Raw genomic sequence first — 17,464 nt, forward strand, 5'->3', positions numbered from 1 at the left:
TACATAACATACATGTTACAACTTACATACTGTACATGTTACATAACATACATGTTACAACTTACCGTAAATTCTGGACCATAAGGCGCACCGGTATATAAGCCGCAGCAGCAAAATTGACTGTTTTTTACATATATAAGCCGCGGGCGTTTTGATGTTTAATTACCATATGTAAGGGTTCGTACACAGAGGGGATTGTCGGGAAAGAGATGGCTGTTTGGGGAAGCTCCCATTTATTAACATTTCAACAAAACAAAACAAAAGTCAGGTCACTAATCCCCAGACAAAATCACACAATAGGCTATATGTGCAGCAAACGGCTGTAACCAGAGAAGTCAAGTCACTAATCCTCGTCTTCCTCTTCTTCCTGCGTACTGAAACCACCAAAGTCCTCATCTTCAGTGTCGGAAACGAACAGGTTCAGGGTGGCTTCGTCAACCACTCTCCTCTCTCCTTCATTGTCACTCAAAACCAACAAACTCCTCTTCGATTGTGATTGTGGATGTTTTCACACTCCTATAATATTCCGTGATCTTCCTTTGTGTGAATTCGCCGAAGTTTGTGATTTTCTCCTGGTAGTCGGGAGGGAGTTGTTCAGTAGTTCTCGCCCGGACGGACAGTCCCTTTCGTCTCATGAATCGGAAGCACCAAGATGGGCCACCTATGAAATGTTCAATTTTCATTTCGGTGGCGACTGTTTTGGCCTTCAGTCGGATCTGCACCGTGGAAACGCCTCGGCCGTCTGCTCTCTGGGTCAACACCCAATCTTCAAGGGAATCTTCAAGTTCGGGCCATCTGCTTTTATGACCTCTGAAGGACTTTTTGGTCTTCTTGCACTGAGACAGTTCCTCCTGCTGCACCTTCCAACGCCTCACCATTGACTCGTCGATGCCCAGGTTACGCGCTGCTGCTCTATTTCCCTCTTTTAATGCGAGATTGACTGCTTTCAACTTGAAAGCTGCGTCGTGTGAATTTCTGCGTACCTTCCCCATGGTAAGTGAGAGAGTTGCTTCTACTGCTCGTCTTGTTGTGATTCCGGGCTGCTGATGAACTTTGAACCGGTAGGAGTAACCGGTTGATTTCCGCCAATGATGTCAAGTCTTTCATACACAAAGGCAATTCAAGGTGCTTCACAAAAAAATAATCGAAAAAACAAGCAGCAAAGCAATGCACATAAAATGTGCTGATGAAGCTGTGTAACCTGTAAAATCCATCGATTTTGGAGGTCACCGAGTGGCCGTTTGCTTACCGTAATTACCATATGTAAGGGTTCACGCACAGAGGGGATTGTTGGCTGTTTGAGGAAGCTCCCATTTACCGTATTACCGTAACATTTCAACAAAACAACATAACACAACACCACCTTTGTTTATTTTTACAGTGCACACAGTGTCCGCGGTGTGGTGAAAAGAGGGCAAGAGAGGAAATTAAAACAGAAGTGGATTTATAGTTAGAAAGAGTGCTAAAAAAGAGAGATTTTATTTGTATTTTTTTTTCTTTTTCTGAAAAAATCCATAGATAAGCCGCACCGTTATATAAGCCGCAGGGCCAAAAAACGGGGAAAAAGCCGCGGCTTATAGTCCGGAATTTACGGTACATACTGTACATGTTACATAACATACATGTTACAATGACAACTTGCCTTTATTACAGTGCAAAGAGACATTGGTGGTAGATGGCAACACAGTGACAATAAGTTGATTGTGATTTTGGACCAAAATAATTTATATATAATGTGTCTCTTAAAGCAGCTACGAGCAACTTTTTCGATTGTTATTAAACAGTATAAATTTAATATCAATGCATCACATCTTACCTCTAATAGTCGACGAGACCAAAGCCGTGTGTATCTGAGATTGCTCCCTTATGCCTGGTTCAGACTACACGAATTCAGCCCGATATTAGACCGATTTGGTCGTGCGCGACAGATTTTCAGCGTCGGGCCCGAATATGACCGTCAGGGACGACGATCGGCCGTCTTCACCTCTTGTAGTGTGACATAATCAAAGACCAGCGTCGGGACCAGTCGGGACGTCTAGGACGCCTCACGACGCCCTGACGAAAAGACTGGCATGTCAGTCTTTTGGACATGGTTTCGCCTAGTGTGACACCCCGGAAGACAGGTATCAGGTCCTGGGGAGACCGCTCCCCGCTCGATACAGATTTCACCCGCTCGCACTCACCGCTCCGCTCCGCTCAAAAGAATAAAAGAGATAAAAAGGCCAGGGTGTTTTAATTTGCGTTTAAACGCCTGGGCAATGGGCATTGCTCACTACAAATAACATGAGCTCAGCAGAGTCGGCTGCATGTTCGTTTCTCTTCCTTCTCGTCTCGCAGCAGCTGGCAAGAAAATAGTGGACGTGCACATGAAGTAAGTTGGAGGCTGGAGCGGACATTACAGTGCATCACAGTAGAGCCTGTCACTCATCCAAATAACGTTAATTCTGCAAGGGATATATATAGCACCTGGATTACATACATGTTTCACATAGGGTTGTGTTTGGATTTCAATGTTTTATTTTGCCCAATATTGAAATGTTCTACAATTGCATTTTGTGCTAACATAAACATTATTTCTATCTACCACTTTAGCCTATTTAGGCTGATTTGGTTGCTATTTCTTGTCAATGTAGTGGCCTCAATGCATGCTGGGAGATTTCGTTCACAGGTCCGCCTCCCCGACGACCTGTGAACTCGCTGACGACAGCAGACGACGTGATGACGGTGGCATACGATGCTCTGTCGGTGTTAAGTGAGAATACACTTGTAGTGTGGCCAGTCTCCCGACCAAGACATGTCACGAATTTATGGCAGTATGATGGCCTCGTCTGACATGGTGACATCGTGAACGACAAAAAATATCGTGTAGTCTGATCCTGGCATTAGGTGATTATTAAGTCTATAGTCTGTCTAAACTCGCGCCAACAGGGGGCTCTCTAGAGCGACCGGACCGGGTAACCCGGAAGTGAAACGCGGAAGTGAAACCAGGAAGTGAAACGCAGCTGCCTTTTTACGCCGTTTGCGCTGCCTAGCAACATAACATAAACAATGTGAACGCCACGCATACTCGCGGGAACATCTCTCGTTATATTCTAACAGGTTTTTTGGAAGTTATTTTGTGGTTATGGCCGAAGTGGCTGCTGCAAACCGTTTCATTTCAATTCCTTCAACAGACACACTAACACTGGCCGATTCACTCGGGGTTCAAGCGAGACTACTCTGCGTTGGTATCGTCGACTATTAGAGGTAAGATGTGATGCATTGATATTAAATTTATACTGTTTAATAACAATCGAAAAAGTTGCTCGTAGCTGCTTTAAAGTCCCTGGAAGCCAAAATCCACAAAAACCTTCTAACTATTAAATGTAGGGTCTTATGTGAGTAATTGTGTGCCTCAGAAAGTATGAGACATTAGTTTCAACCCAAATCCCCAAAATCGCCACTTTTCTACAAGGTCTGGATTTCCACTTCCTCATTGAAGAGAGCGGTGCACGACATGCTCAAATGAAAAATCTTATGATGTCATAAGATTGAATCGAATCACACGCAGCCCGCACACACACACACACACACAGTAACGCTGTGTACTCTCAGCGGCAGTCTCTTTTCCTCTCTGTCAGTATGCGCCGAGCAACGAGCGAACACACACACACACACACACACACACACACACACACACACACACACACACACACACACACACACACTCCATCTCTCTCTCTCTCCTCTCTCTCCGTTTCCCTCCCTCTCTCTCGCTCTCTCTATCTCTCTCTCTCTCTCTCGGAGGAGACCTGCAGTGCAGTCCTGCACGCACACACACTGGACACGCCCACACAGTCCGCGGGAGAAAATACACTCTAAAATCTAATTGATTCTCATGACTTTTGTCATGACTGTCAAAGCTAAATTTATATACTTTGCGACGTTCATCATCGTTCAAATTTGGCTGGTGGCTTATTAACATAGGTTCCTGTGATGTGATGAACTCAAAATGCTAAATAATAAAAAAATATTTCTGGTTTCCAGGGACTTTAAATATTGACTGCAGTCAGCTGCCTGTTGAAACGGTGAGCTACAGTAACATTGCTAGGCCTCTTGTTGCTGACGAGTACAAATCTTGTTTATACAATCCCCACAATTGACTTCAGTTGGATTTTCAGCATTGCGTGACCTTAAATCAGTTGCTAACATTCTACAGCAGTGGTTCTCAACCTGTGGTACGGGTACCACTGGTGGTACACGGGGCTCCCTCCCTCTCATACTTTCATATGGTGCTAATATCTCAGGTGGTACTTGGTGTAGAAAAGGTTGAGAACCACTGGTCTACAGTATGCTTACTAGCTATCTTAACATTGCCACGTATCATTGACAGTATCTATTGCACAGGGGACAGGATTTTGCGCTGGGCTAAGGAAATCTCACCGGCATCCACGGTTCAATTTCAGACTCATGCCTTTGAATGGAAAGCGGCATATAAATAAGGCCGATGCACATTGACTATAGATGTGCACTGACTGAACATAGCGGCAGCGGCAGTAGTCGCACAGTTGAGTGTCCGGTAATCCAGTCTACCCTTGAAGAGCCGACGCTGAGCGAAACTCTATAGCACTTGTTCTCAAATCAAAGAAGGCTGGAGGAGGTGTGGAGATAACAATCATCTGAGTATTTCCATTCTGCAGATTGAAAAGAGACAAGAGTGAGTGAGAGTTTGTGGAGAGATGTGAGGACGTGATACAAGGGAACAAGGGAGGAGACGAGGAGTAGCCAGACAAAGCTTCGAGATAAAGAGGTCCACCATGGATAATGCGTGCTTTGCAATAAGCAAAAAATATTGCTGTGTCTGTAAACTGAGTGGCAGCACCTGCTGACAGCGAGTTGTTCTGTGTACGGCACTGGTTCTCAAACTGAGGTATGCGTACCCCTAGGGGTACGTGGAGGTACTACAAGGGGTACTTGAGAGAAAGGGGAAAATGGGAAAATCTAAGAATAAATCATAAAAAAAAAAAAAAAAAAATCTGCTTAGGAGGCACTAATTGCAACTCATTGCAACACTTAATTTCTTATTTGGTAATGTTAGATTTTTCAAAAGGTGGGTTTATCATTCATTGATTGCATCATATGCGATGGTTTTCTCTTGCAGTTTTCTAATCAAAATGTTGTAGTTGGGTAAAGGGGGTACTTGGATACAGAAATCAGGGGAAGCGGGTGCTGTCCGAAGCCAAAACAGTTTGATAACCACTGGTGTTACTGGATCTAAAATTGTTCAAAAGACACATCTCTTTCCCCAACACTGGTATATTGCATTCTGATGTATCATCATTGGAAACATACTCGGAAATACCGGTACCTTTGCTGTACAACATGACCAATGACAATCATGAAAATAATAATAATAATAATAATAATACACAACACTATATATTTCAAAGCTGCATAGATAACAGTTAGTATGACTAGTGTACTGAATACACTTTGCAGTTAAAGTGTACATGTAGGCTACTGTACCCTCCTGCCTGTCATCAGGTTGCGTTTGCATCCCTTTGCACCATTTTACATTCGCCCCCCAAAGTGAATCGTGCCACATTTAAAATGGCCGCTGCCACATGGCTGCAGACGGGGAGCTGTGACACACCGGGCGCGCGAGCGGAGCGGATGATTGGCTTTGAGGCTTGGCGGCCCCTCGTCTCGCGGGCGCTCCATCCGGTCCAAGAGCGATGGCGCCGGCCCCAAGAATAGCACCAAATTATTCATAGTGAGGTATGACAAGCGCCGTGAAAAATATGACGGTGTCTGAGTCCGTCGCTGCAGGCCGGGGGAAGAGATTAAAAATAAAGATGTTAGCCAGCAGTACGCTATCAGATCAAAGGATACAAGCTTCTCGCTGGACAGCAACTCCATGACATGGGGACAGTATCCCATAAATCTATGTCCGCGACACCCTTATGAATCCTATGACAAATAGGTAAACCTTAGCACCTAAAGGACTATGGATGTGCCTTTGGTTAGTTGGGTTTATTTGCTTTATTATTTGCACATGAAGGTGCAAGTTAAGTATGCAGTGCAACCCATACTGTAGGGTTCTGTTCTGTTCTGTTCTGTGGCTCCCTACCAGACATACCGCTAGGCATAAGGAATACACTTGGACCTTGGGGAACCAATAGCCATCCAAAGCGGAGTAAAAAAAAAAATAGAGGCTCAAATGGCAGAAATGCTATGAGCAAAGAGAGGAAGCAGCTTCTTTGCACGACAAAATGATGTCATTTCATGAAACGAGAACCACAAGTCAATAAGGATCCATAGGTGGTCCATCTTCAAAGAGAAACTCAAAGTACTGTAGGCTAAGTCTGTGTTCTGCAACTGTATATAGCACACAACACAGTTCGTTGATCATTCTTGACTTGTCCAAAATAAATTTTGTTTTCAAAGGTTTTTTCCATTTTTCCTCAGTGCAGACCTCTGCATACTACTACTACTACTACTACCACCACTACTACTACTACTACTACTACTACTACTACTACTACTACTACTACTACTACTACTACTACTACTACTATGACGACAACGACAAATAATAATAATAATGATGAGAACGTAATACTTTACTGATTAGGCTACCGTGCTGTGCCCTCCATAACATTATAACCTGTTACAGAGCATTAACAGAGTGCAGTTGTTTATTTGTGCGTGTGTGTGTGTGTGTTTGTGTGTGTGCACACACACACACATGCGACAGCAGCGCGTGTGTGTGTGGTGATAAGCTTGCTCCATTGCCCGTGATGTCTGATAGATGATGTGATACATATGCTTTTGTGTGCCATTGCACATGCCTGCCTGCCTGCGCACACACACACACACACACACACACGCACACACACACACACACACACACGCACACACACACACACACACACAAATACACACTGTTCAGTATGTATTGTATGCAGTGCTTGAGCATCAGATGCCCCCCTACTCCGCCTCCTCCTCCTTCCCCATCTGTAGGCCCCCTAGTGGCAAAGCAGCTCTGTCAGGTAAACACATTAGCGATAGATAGATGGATAGATAGATAGATGGATGGATGGATGGATGGATGGATGGATGGATAGATAGATAGATGGATACGCCAAACAAATAAAGCTGACATTTTAAAGGGGAATATGACTTCTGACACAGTTTAAACACTTAGATTTTAATTTATCCGACACTCTCCTCCAGAATGACTGAGTGCAAACAAACTAGGGCTGCATGATATGCAAAATAATAATGTGATTATAATCACAGATATTGTGATATGTGATACGATTTTAGTGAGAATGCTAATTTTTGCATTTCATTTTGACTGAAAAAATAAAACAAAAATATATATGATGTGATTTTTACTGGGGTCCGTACCAAACACGCATATTCCCTTACGTCTGGATAATATGATCTGTAGCACCACAAAGCTTCCTTTAATGCTATGTTGGGAGACATTTTACCTTGGGCTGCGATTGCGATATCGATCCACTTAATTGTGCAGCCCTAAAACAAAGGAGCAAAGGTCAGAGTGGCCTGAACATAACTGTACAGTGTGACATCAAATACATAAAAACAAAGGACTGCACACTCTCAGTCCATCTGCGTTCTCCATGGCAGCGTTGCTGTGATCTATGGATCTATGGGCCTGCACGCGTGTGAAGTGACAGCTTGTTACCCAGGCTAGATGGGGGAATGAGCTCCAAGTCATCACAAATTATGATTATTGAGGAATTATGGCCGTGTGCCAAATCATCCACTTTATTTAGCCAGTTATTTCAAAGCTTGTTTACTCTTCACTCATCAGCTTTGACCATATAGTGCTACTTAAGCATTCACAGTTTCTGAGAAACTCACGAGTAGAGAGATGACATCAGACGGCATGTGCAAACACACTACACACACACACGCACGCACGCACACACACACACACACACACACACCGTGCAACACAACAGGCTTGGTCTCTGTAACGTGCACACACACGCGCGCGCACACACACACGCACGCACGCTCGCTCGCTCTCTCTCTCTCTCTCTCTCTCTCTCTCTCTCTCTCATTCCCGCCCACACACGGCTCACTTTTAGCCCTCAGGCATCGCATTTGAGAGTTTCATTTACTTGATTAAATCATATTTGCATATGGAAATTGTTTGAAAATGATATTAATTTGTTATATTCAAAGGAGAATTACTTTCTCATATTAAAGCTAAATCAGACAAAGCCTGCGAGAGTGGCAGGTGATGATATTGAACTTTGCTCAATTGGGGCCCCTGGTCCCCCCCCCCCCCCACCCAAACGCACACACGTGCACGCACACACACACACACACACACACACATGCCAATCCCTCTACCCACTGACTCCCACAACACTACACACACGCTATCCATATAGTATTGTTTTAAGCTCAGCTTGCATGTGTGTGCGTATGTATGTGTGTGTGTATGTATGTGTGTGCGTATGTATGTGTGTGTGTATGTATGTGTGTGCGTATGTGTGTGTGTATGTATGTGTGTGTGTAGTGTGTGTACAGTATGTGTGCTGCTTTCGAGGACATGCATCAGTTTGCATCCACCCACTTCCGTAGGAGTCAATGTTATTTGCCTGTAGTGCTGCTGTGTCCAGGTGCGTGTGACTGATCCCACTCTCCGCTGAGCCACCGCGGGACAGACCTCCTCCTGAGCCAACTTAACTTATCAGGAACGCCGACCAAAAAAACCAGGCTAATTAATTAAGAACAGTATTAGAAGTAATGGGATATTATAATATAAATTGCTACATTCTGGAACCAATTTAATCCAATTACTGGAACCCCTCATGAATATAATACCTCCAAAATCACTCCGTCAGAGTCCAAAGGGAGATGTGTCTGACTATTAAGACCGAAAGAAAATCTCCATTCCCTTTTAACTGTGAGCATCGACGATGATTTAAATGGTTGAGAGCAACTGTTAATTTGAGTAATAAACCTAATGATGATTTTTTTTTTCTAATTGACATTTCGGGCCATTTACAACCTGAGTAGGTTTTTGTTTGAGCTCCCTTGTGTTTGATAAAGACGAACGGTACAGGGTGATTGTGCTCTCTCTCTCTCTACAGGCTGATTGGGGCTCTCTCTCTCTCTCTCTCTCCTAATGGCCTCTTCCCAATTTAAAACATGTCTTAGATGAGACAAAAGAAGTGTTCAAGTAGAGTTCATCTGACGGGAGTGTGTTAATGAGGGGTGGGTGGCTGGGTGGGCTGGGCTGTCATTACTGCATACCAAGAATCACAGGAACTTCCAGTGCCAGTGGGAGAAATTCATCAAAACAAGAACTGCTCCGGAGACAATATTGTTTTGTTTTAAACTGTGTGTTGGGTCTGTTTAGTTAGGTGACAAGACGACTTTCAGCTGTTACACACCTTATGAATATCGAAGAGACTTTGCACTTTGAAATCCAAAGTTCTTAATGGTTTTAAAGCATTTTTACCAGCCATGGCAGCGTGGTTTGTATTGTTTTCACTTTGTGTGTGTGTGTGTGTGTGTGTGTGTGTGTGTGTGTGTGTGTGTGTGTGTGTGTGTGTGTAAGGCAAAATGTGGTCCTATTGTAGTGGGAACTCCCACAGAAGCAGTTTTGACTAACTTTGCCAGGTGTTTATGTCTGTGGACAGATTTTGTGAACGTGATAGCGTGAAAACCGTGCAAAGAAGCAGTCACCAAACTTGACAGGAGTATAGTTGAGATCTAAATGAAGGTCAAGTTTGAAAATGGCCGTGATCTGAGCAAGGTGGCCCGCCCCCCCACTTTACACCCCTGTGGCCCGCATTTGTTTTAAGCTGCGTTCACACCGACCTATTCAAGTTTTTCGCTGGCATCGAGTTTACATATAAAGTCAATGCAAACGAGCGATTGAGCGTATATTCGCCCGGGAGAAAAATCGCTGGGCGTCCGAGCGACAGAGACAGAGCGATAGGGGGGGAAAATACGCTCGTCGCCCCAGATGAAATATCCCAACTCGAGCGAAAATACGCTGGCATCAGTCACTCGCTGTTCAACGCTGATTGGCTGCCGTGTGAGAGCGAGTCAAGGATCACACTGGCTTGGAACAAACCGCTGGTTTATTGTGTGGCAACAGACCGCATTGACAGGCTGACAGCTGACATGAAGTGAAGTCTGTACTACCGGTATGGAGCTCACGTTAGAGCACGCTGATAGGCTTAGCTTGTAAACATCTACGGTGGCTCGTAGTGGACAAACATCATGACATTGCGTAACGTTATAGCCCCCACATGTCCGTCAATTCGTGTGCCTGTTGATGAGCGATTTAAACAGAGCGACAGAGCGATTCCAAAGGGTTGAATCAAGCGACAGAGAGAAAAATAAATATCTCGGTGTGAACACAGCTTTACAGTAAGTCACAGACGTCGCAGCTGGTGTGATCCTATCGCAGTATGGTCTCTAGTAGGGATGGGCATTTTGAATCAATTTCCATAATCGAAATTCGGGAAAATTAACGATCGATTATCGATAGCGTGATAATAATAATATAATTATATATATATATATATTTTTTTTAACTCTGGACTGGTAATAACGTTGCGCGTTCTCGGCCAGCTATAATGGCGATGCCGCTGTGTAGTAAGAATATCAGACATTAGCGCTGTGGCCAGGTAAACAAATATGTTACATGTCAGGTTACAGGATGTAACCTCGCTAGCTAGGCTACTGTACTCACATTTTGAAAGTAGGACTCAGCTCACCGGCCGCGGCTTCCAGGCTCAATGATCAATTATCGATTATCGATTATTGATGAACATCCCTAGTCTCTAGTCTTCCATGTTTGCGATTGATTTTCATAGTGTATGTCCCTCTGTGCTGCTGACTGTTCCGTTGAGTTGTATTGTCATATGTCCCTCTGTGCTGCTGACTGGCCCTTTTGGACGCCTAGTCTGTGGCCATCTTGGCGTCCTTGTGCAGCTCGCGACGCGTGAGACGGGACAAGGCGGGGTGGGGGGGTTGGGTTCCCAGAGCTGCAGCTCCACCTGCTATTGGTCCGTGATCGGCAAGCTGCGCGATCACTGCACAGGGAACCTGTCAATCACCCCCAAAACCTAGTCTTTTCTTTTATTTATTTTACTCTAAACAGGTGAGCTATATAAGAATTCACACCCCGTGCAGTTGTTATGAAAGATGAAATTAGTCATATAGGCCAAAATGTTTTGGCAGTGTTTTGAAGTATTATACTGTAAGGGCTGATAATATCACTTGTTGGTTTGATTAGACAGGTTTTGCGTGAATGCACAGAGTCCCTGTAGTGTAGATAGATTGATGTGATTACTGAGAGTGTACTCAGGACCCGGGAACAAAGTGACTGCAAAACTTTCTACAGAAAGAAATGAAATAATTTTACAGATGGTAAAAAAAAATGAAACGATACAAAACTCGGTTGTTCTTTTAATCAGCGACAAATTCAACCACGTCTTAATGCATATTTAATTACATCCACTTGCTTTTTTCCCCTCTCTGATCAAAGCGAAAGCGGAGATCTTGTTAAACGGAGGCATATGGACGTTAGTGTGAAATATGGAGAAGTATATGAAAGACGAGCCCCGCATTTCCCTGGTGGATCCCTGCAGACAATCAAGGCAAAGAATGGAGAGGAATGAATTGTCGGGCGGTTTTGTTGTCGAGTGAGAAAACCCTCCCGCTAAAGCTATTATCCCGTACTACCGAATACAATGAAATTTGAGTCATTTCAGCTTTATTGATACTCTCACGAGCAATCTAGCGGGTAGCCACCTTGCTCACATCAACAAACAACAGATAATGCAATAACATGCCGTGTAATTGTAATGGCGGAGAGACGAAGTGGAGTAAAAAGACAACTAAACGCTGGCTGACTGCCTGTGTAATGTCACTTCGTTTGAAAAGCTTCAATCAGACAAAACTGCCAAATCAGGATAAATAAGCCAGAAAGTCCAATGCTGCTGGTTTGGAGGATTTCATGCATTCTTAAATGGTTCTTTCCAGCACCATCAAGGTCCGATGTATGTAAGAGCGTGGTTGGTTACAGCCCAGCCAATCAGATTTGACCATAGGAGGTCCTACGACAAAACCTGGAAGTGCTGACTTGTGAGTCTGGAAGTGTGCTGATGTAAGACGACGGGTCTGACCACGTGACGGGTCTGACCACGTGACGGGTCTGACCACGTGACGGGTCTGACCACGTGACGGGTCTGACCACGTGACGGGTCTGACCACGTGAGACTAACCTGTAAGTGACTGTTGTGACATCAGGGTGATTCACTCTGTTTAGAGAACCTTTCAAAAAGGGGTTCTGGTACGAGCCTACGGAACCGCATTCTGGGTGCTACATGGAACCCGTTTTGCGAGTTTTCTTTTTAGAGTGTACCTGAACACCCTCCTCTCCTCCAGCCTGTCTCCGTGCTCCTGATCGCTTTTACCGGCCAGCTGTTCCCGGCTGCACACCCAGGACCGCCCAGTCCCATGGGCATGGTTACCGTTGGTTACCATCGCCGTTAACGTCTTACACACACACACACACACACACACACACACACACACACACACACACACACACACACACACCATCACCCTCTCCTCTCCTCTCCAGCCAGGCTGAATCAAGCTCAGATAAGGCTCCTATGGTCTCCAATGAGCCGTTTTGCACTTACAAGGTGTGTGTGTGTGTGTGTGGTTGTGTGTGTGGGTGTGTGCAAGATTTGAACACTTAGACAGATCATTAGACAGATTATTAATTCCTGTTAGCTTACCCTTATCTCTGACCTGTCTGTGACTAGTCTCTCAGTAGCCAGCCGTAGATAACAACTCTTGACAAATGGTTAAGAACCACCCCCAGAGACCAAAACAAAATGTGTGAAGTTCTTGATTTTTATTTGGAAGAATTAATTTTTTTTTTATATTTAACAACTGGAAGGTGTGTTTGTTTACTGTAACTTTGCTCAATAAACATAAAGTTGGAAAAAAAAAGCGTACCAGACAAATTGACCAACCACGGACCTCCTTATTTGCATGATGCAACTCGTGGGACGGTACATTTTGAACGATGCACCAATGCACGCAGAGAGACGGACTTCCCTCCTAACAGCCTGGCCAATCAGATTTGACTGTAGGAATTCCTACGGCAAAACCCGGAAATGCGGACTTGTGATTCAGACCCTCCGTCGCTGGGTCTGACCACGTGAGAGGCTAGTCTGTCCTCTCTCTCTCTCTCCCTGCAGTTAGTCTTTGGTAGCCTGGTCAAAACCATCCTGATCGTGGTTCGCTCTACAGATCAGTCTGGACTTTCTGCCCCCCCACATCAATTTCCTGAACCTACAATGTAACGATTTCCTGAACTTACAATGTAACGATTTCCTGAACTTACAATATAACGATTTCCTGAACCTACAATGTAACGATTTCCTGAACTTACAATATAACGATTTCCTGAACCTACAATGTAACGATTTCCTGAACCTACAATGTAACGATTTCCTGAACTTACAATATAACGATTTCCTGAACCTACAATGTAACGATTTCCTGAACTTACAATGTAACGATTTCCTGAACTTACAATATAACGATTTCCTGAACTTACAATGTAACGATTTCCTGAACCTACAATGTAACGATTTCCTGAACTTACAATATAACGATTTCCTGAACCTACAATGTAACGATTTCCTGAACCTACAATGTAACGATTTCCTGAACTTACAATATAACGATTTCCTGAACCTACAATGTAACGATTTCCTGAACCTACAATGCAACGATTTCCTGAACCTACAATGTAACGATTTCCTGAACTTACAATATAACGATTTCCTGAACCTACAATGTAACGATTTCCTGAACTTACAATGTAACGATTTCCTGAACTTACAATATAACGATTTCCTGAACCTACAATGTAACGATTTCCTGAACCTACAATGTAACGATTTCCTGAACTTACAATATAACGATTTCCTGAACCTACAATGTAACGATTTCCTGAACCTACAATGTAACGATTTCCTGAACTTACAATGTAACCGGGCCAATCAGGGTTGCCGCTGGCAAAATGGTAATGGCGTCTCCCCAAGCAACGAGCGGTAATGTTAGTAGAGTAAACCCAGCCATAAGTGCACTTATTGCAGAAAGAGACTCAAACAGAGAACAACAAACAAGAACAAGAGTATGCACTGCTGACTTGTGTTCTGAGAAACTGTGGTTCTTTGGCTCCGCCCACTGAGGTTTAACTCAACCAATCAGATTATTTCTGCCTCCGGAGCATCTGTGCCTCTGATAAATGTTTGCAGGACTAAACTCCAATCTAGTCTGTTTGTGATGGGAACTCATATTTAGCACATCTCTATCTGAAGCTGTTCATTCTTCAGCCCATCCCCAGCAATAATAATAGCTAATCAAATGCAAAGGTGTGTGTGTGTGAGAGAGTGAGAGAGATAGGTGTATGCCTGTTTGTGTGTCAAATGATTACTCATGTACACACATAAGCTGACAGATCTATATGTGACTGCACTGTGTGGGTGTGGGTGTAGATTTGGCCCTTTCTCCTTTGTAACTGACTTTATTAGAGGTGTTTGTTCTGACGGATAGACACAGAGGAAGCTAAAATAGAATAATCTGTCTCTTTTCTTTTGCTAAGATATTGCACATTATACACGTGTCAAAATATAGAAGAGTGGTTTATAGGACCAACTCAATGCATGACATTCTGCTGGTTTATGGTATTAGAATCCAATGATAATATAATTTATTATAAGCGAGGCTTAAAATTACCATTAGCTAGTAGCCAATCTCTGGTGAATGCTAGATGGATTTTCTTTGTATCTGTCAGTTCTCCTAGATCCACTTTGGCAGACACACTGACAAAAATACCCATCGTAACAAGACATGTAAGCAAATATTTAGTCTGTTTCTTAAAACCAACAAAACAGAATAATGTCTCTCCACTAGTATCAAGAAAATTATGTTTGATTTAAGAAAATATTTTGTGAAACCCTGTGGTTATCTCAGGCCCTCGTGCCACACGCCCCATACGCCGGACGCCCACAAATGATGGCATGTAATTGAGCTGCTGTAATTTGTAGTGATTGACCCAGAGGGCTGGCTATTAGCAATTGTCAGCTGTAATGATAGATCCCTTTAGCATTACTGGCCCAATGTCCGTCCCCTGCGTCTGCGCCCCCTTAACTCCTTATTTATAGATCATGTCACGCCTGCAATAAACATAAAGCATAAAACTGCGGCTAATGTGCCGCTAATGAAATCTGGACATGAGCAACTTTATGAATTGAAATAATTCACGGGACTGTTTCGGCGGCGGGCGGGTGCCTCCCGGTCGTAACTCAGGAAAGGTTAGCTCTGTGTGTGTGTGTGTGTGTGTGTGTGTGTGTGTGTGCAGTGTGATTAGCTGTCTTGCTCATGTGCAGGATGTACAATGTATAATGGCACAACAACAATGGTGTCTTGCAGGATTGCAGTCTGCTGTGCTGAACCGTTACGTTGCTGCTGTGCTGAACCGTTACGTTGCTGCTGTGCTGAACCGTTACTGCCGTGCTGAACCATTCCGTTGCTGCCGTGCTGAACCATTACGTTGCTGCCGTACTGAACCATTACGTTGCTGCCGTGCTGAACCATTACGTTGCTGCCGTGCTGAACCATTACGTTGCTGCTGTGCTGAACCATTACGTTGCTGCCGTGCTGAACCGTTACGTTGCTGCCGTGCTGAACCATTACGTTGCTGCCGTACTGAACCATTACGTTGCTGCCGTGCTGAACCATTACGTTGCTGCCGTGCTGAACCATTACGTTGCTGCTGTGCTGAACCATTCCGTTGCTGCCGTGCTGAACCATTACGTTGCTGCCGTGCTGAACCATTACGTTGCTGCTGTACTGAACCATTACGTTGCTGCCGTGCTGAACCATTACGTTGCTGCTGTGCTGAACCATTACGTTGCTGCCGTGCTGAACCGTTACGTTGCTGCTGTGCTGAACCATTACGTTGCTGCCGTGCTGAACCATTACGTTGCTGCCGTGCTGAACCATTACGTTGCTGCTGTGCTGAACCATTACGTTGCTGCCGTGCTGAACCGTTACGTTGCTGCCGTGCTGAACCATTACGTTGCTGCCGTACTGAACCATTACGTTGCTGCCGTGCTGAACCATTACGTTGCTGCCGTGCTGAACCATTACGTTGCTGCTGTGCTGAACCATTCCGTTGCTGCCGTGCTGAACCATTACGTTGCTGCCGTGCTGAACCATTACGTTGCTGCTGTACTGAACCATTACGTTGCTGCCGTGCTGAACCATTACGTTGCTGCTGTGCTGAACCATTACGTTGCTGCCGTGCTGAACCGTTACGTTGCTGCTGTGCTGAACCATTACGTTGCTGCCGTGCTGAACCATTACGTTGCTGCCGTGCTGAACCGTTACGTTAGTGCCGTGCTGAACCGTTACGTTGCTGCCGTGCTGAACCATTACGTTGCTGCCGTGCTGAACCATTACGTTGCTGCCGTGCTGAACCATTACGTTGCTGCCGTGCTGAACCGTTACGTTGCTGCCGTGCTGAACCATTACGTTGCTGCCGTGCTGAACCATTACGTTGCTGCCGTGCTGAACCGTTACGTTGCTGCCGTGCTGAACCATTACGTTGCTGCCGTGCTGAACCGTTACGCCCACAAATGTCAGAGGACAGTCAGAGGTCTCTCTGGCTCATACTGTACAGACTAGAGCCAGACCTAGAGAAGGTCACACACAGCCAAAGTAGATTGTTGACCCACTAAAGAGTTTGGACCTAGAAATGGACACCAGTGAACCTTGACCAGTTGAAGAAGTGAGTCTCACATCAGTGGTGTTCAGCATGGAAAAGCCTGCATGGGCAACTTAAACTTGACCTCTGTTGACCTGGCTCAGTGGTTTGTGGGAGCAACTCATAAATAAACTTCAATGAACCTTGGGAAAGATCTGGTCTAGGTTAAGTGGTCAGTTGGCACCAGGCACAGATAATGCGTCCCTCATGTCAAATGAAAAGATGATATGCGTCGCATTTTTAAACATCAATGTAATCATTGTGAATTAAATTAATCATGATACATAATTACTGTATTAATAACAAATGAGTGTACAACAATGCAGCCATTTCTCACCAAATCCGATCCGGTGGCAATCAATCTGCTTACTGCCAATCGTCTGGTTACTGTAATTACTAACGTCTCACAATGAATGTGGTAATGATTTATTAAGGGTAAAATACGACACACAGCACCTTTAACATGACACTGTTTTGGTGGTGCCAGCAGAGATGCTTGGTCCCATGCTGCAGAACCATGGGAGCTGAAGAAGATTATAGGCTCACAATAAAATATGGAATGTGGAAATAATATTATTAGATGTTTAGCCTTACCCTAACCCCAAAACATTTTAGGATTTCATC

This window comes from Poromitra crassiceps (assembly GCF_964638095.1).
Source record: "Poromitra crassiceps genome assembly, chromosome: 14".
NCBI classification, from domain to species: Eukaryota; Metazoa; Chordata; class Actinopteri; order Beryciformes; family Melamphaidae; genus Poromitra; species Poromitra crassiceps.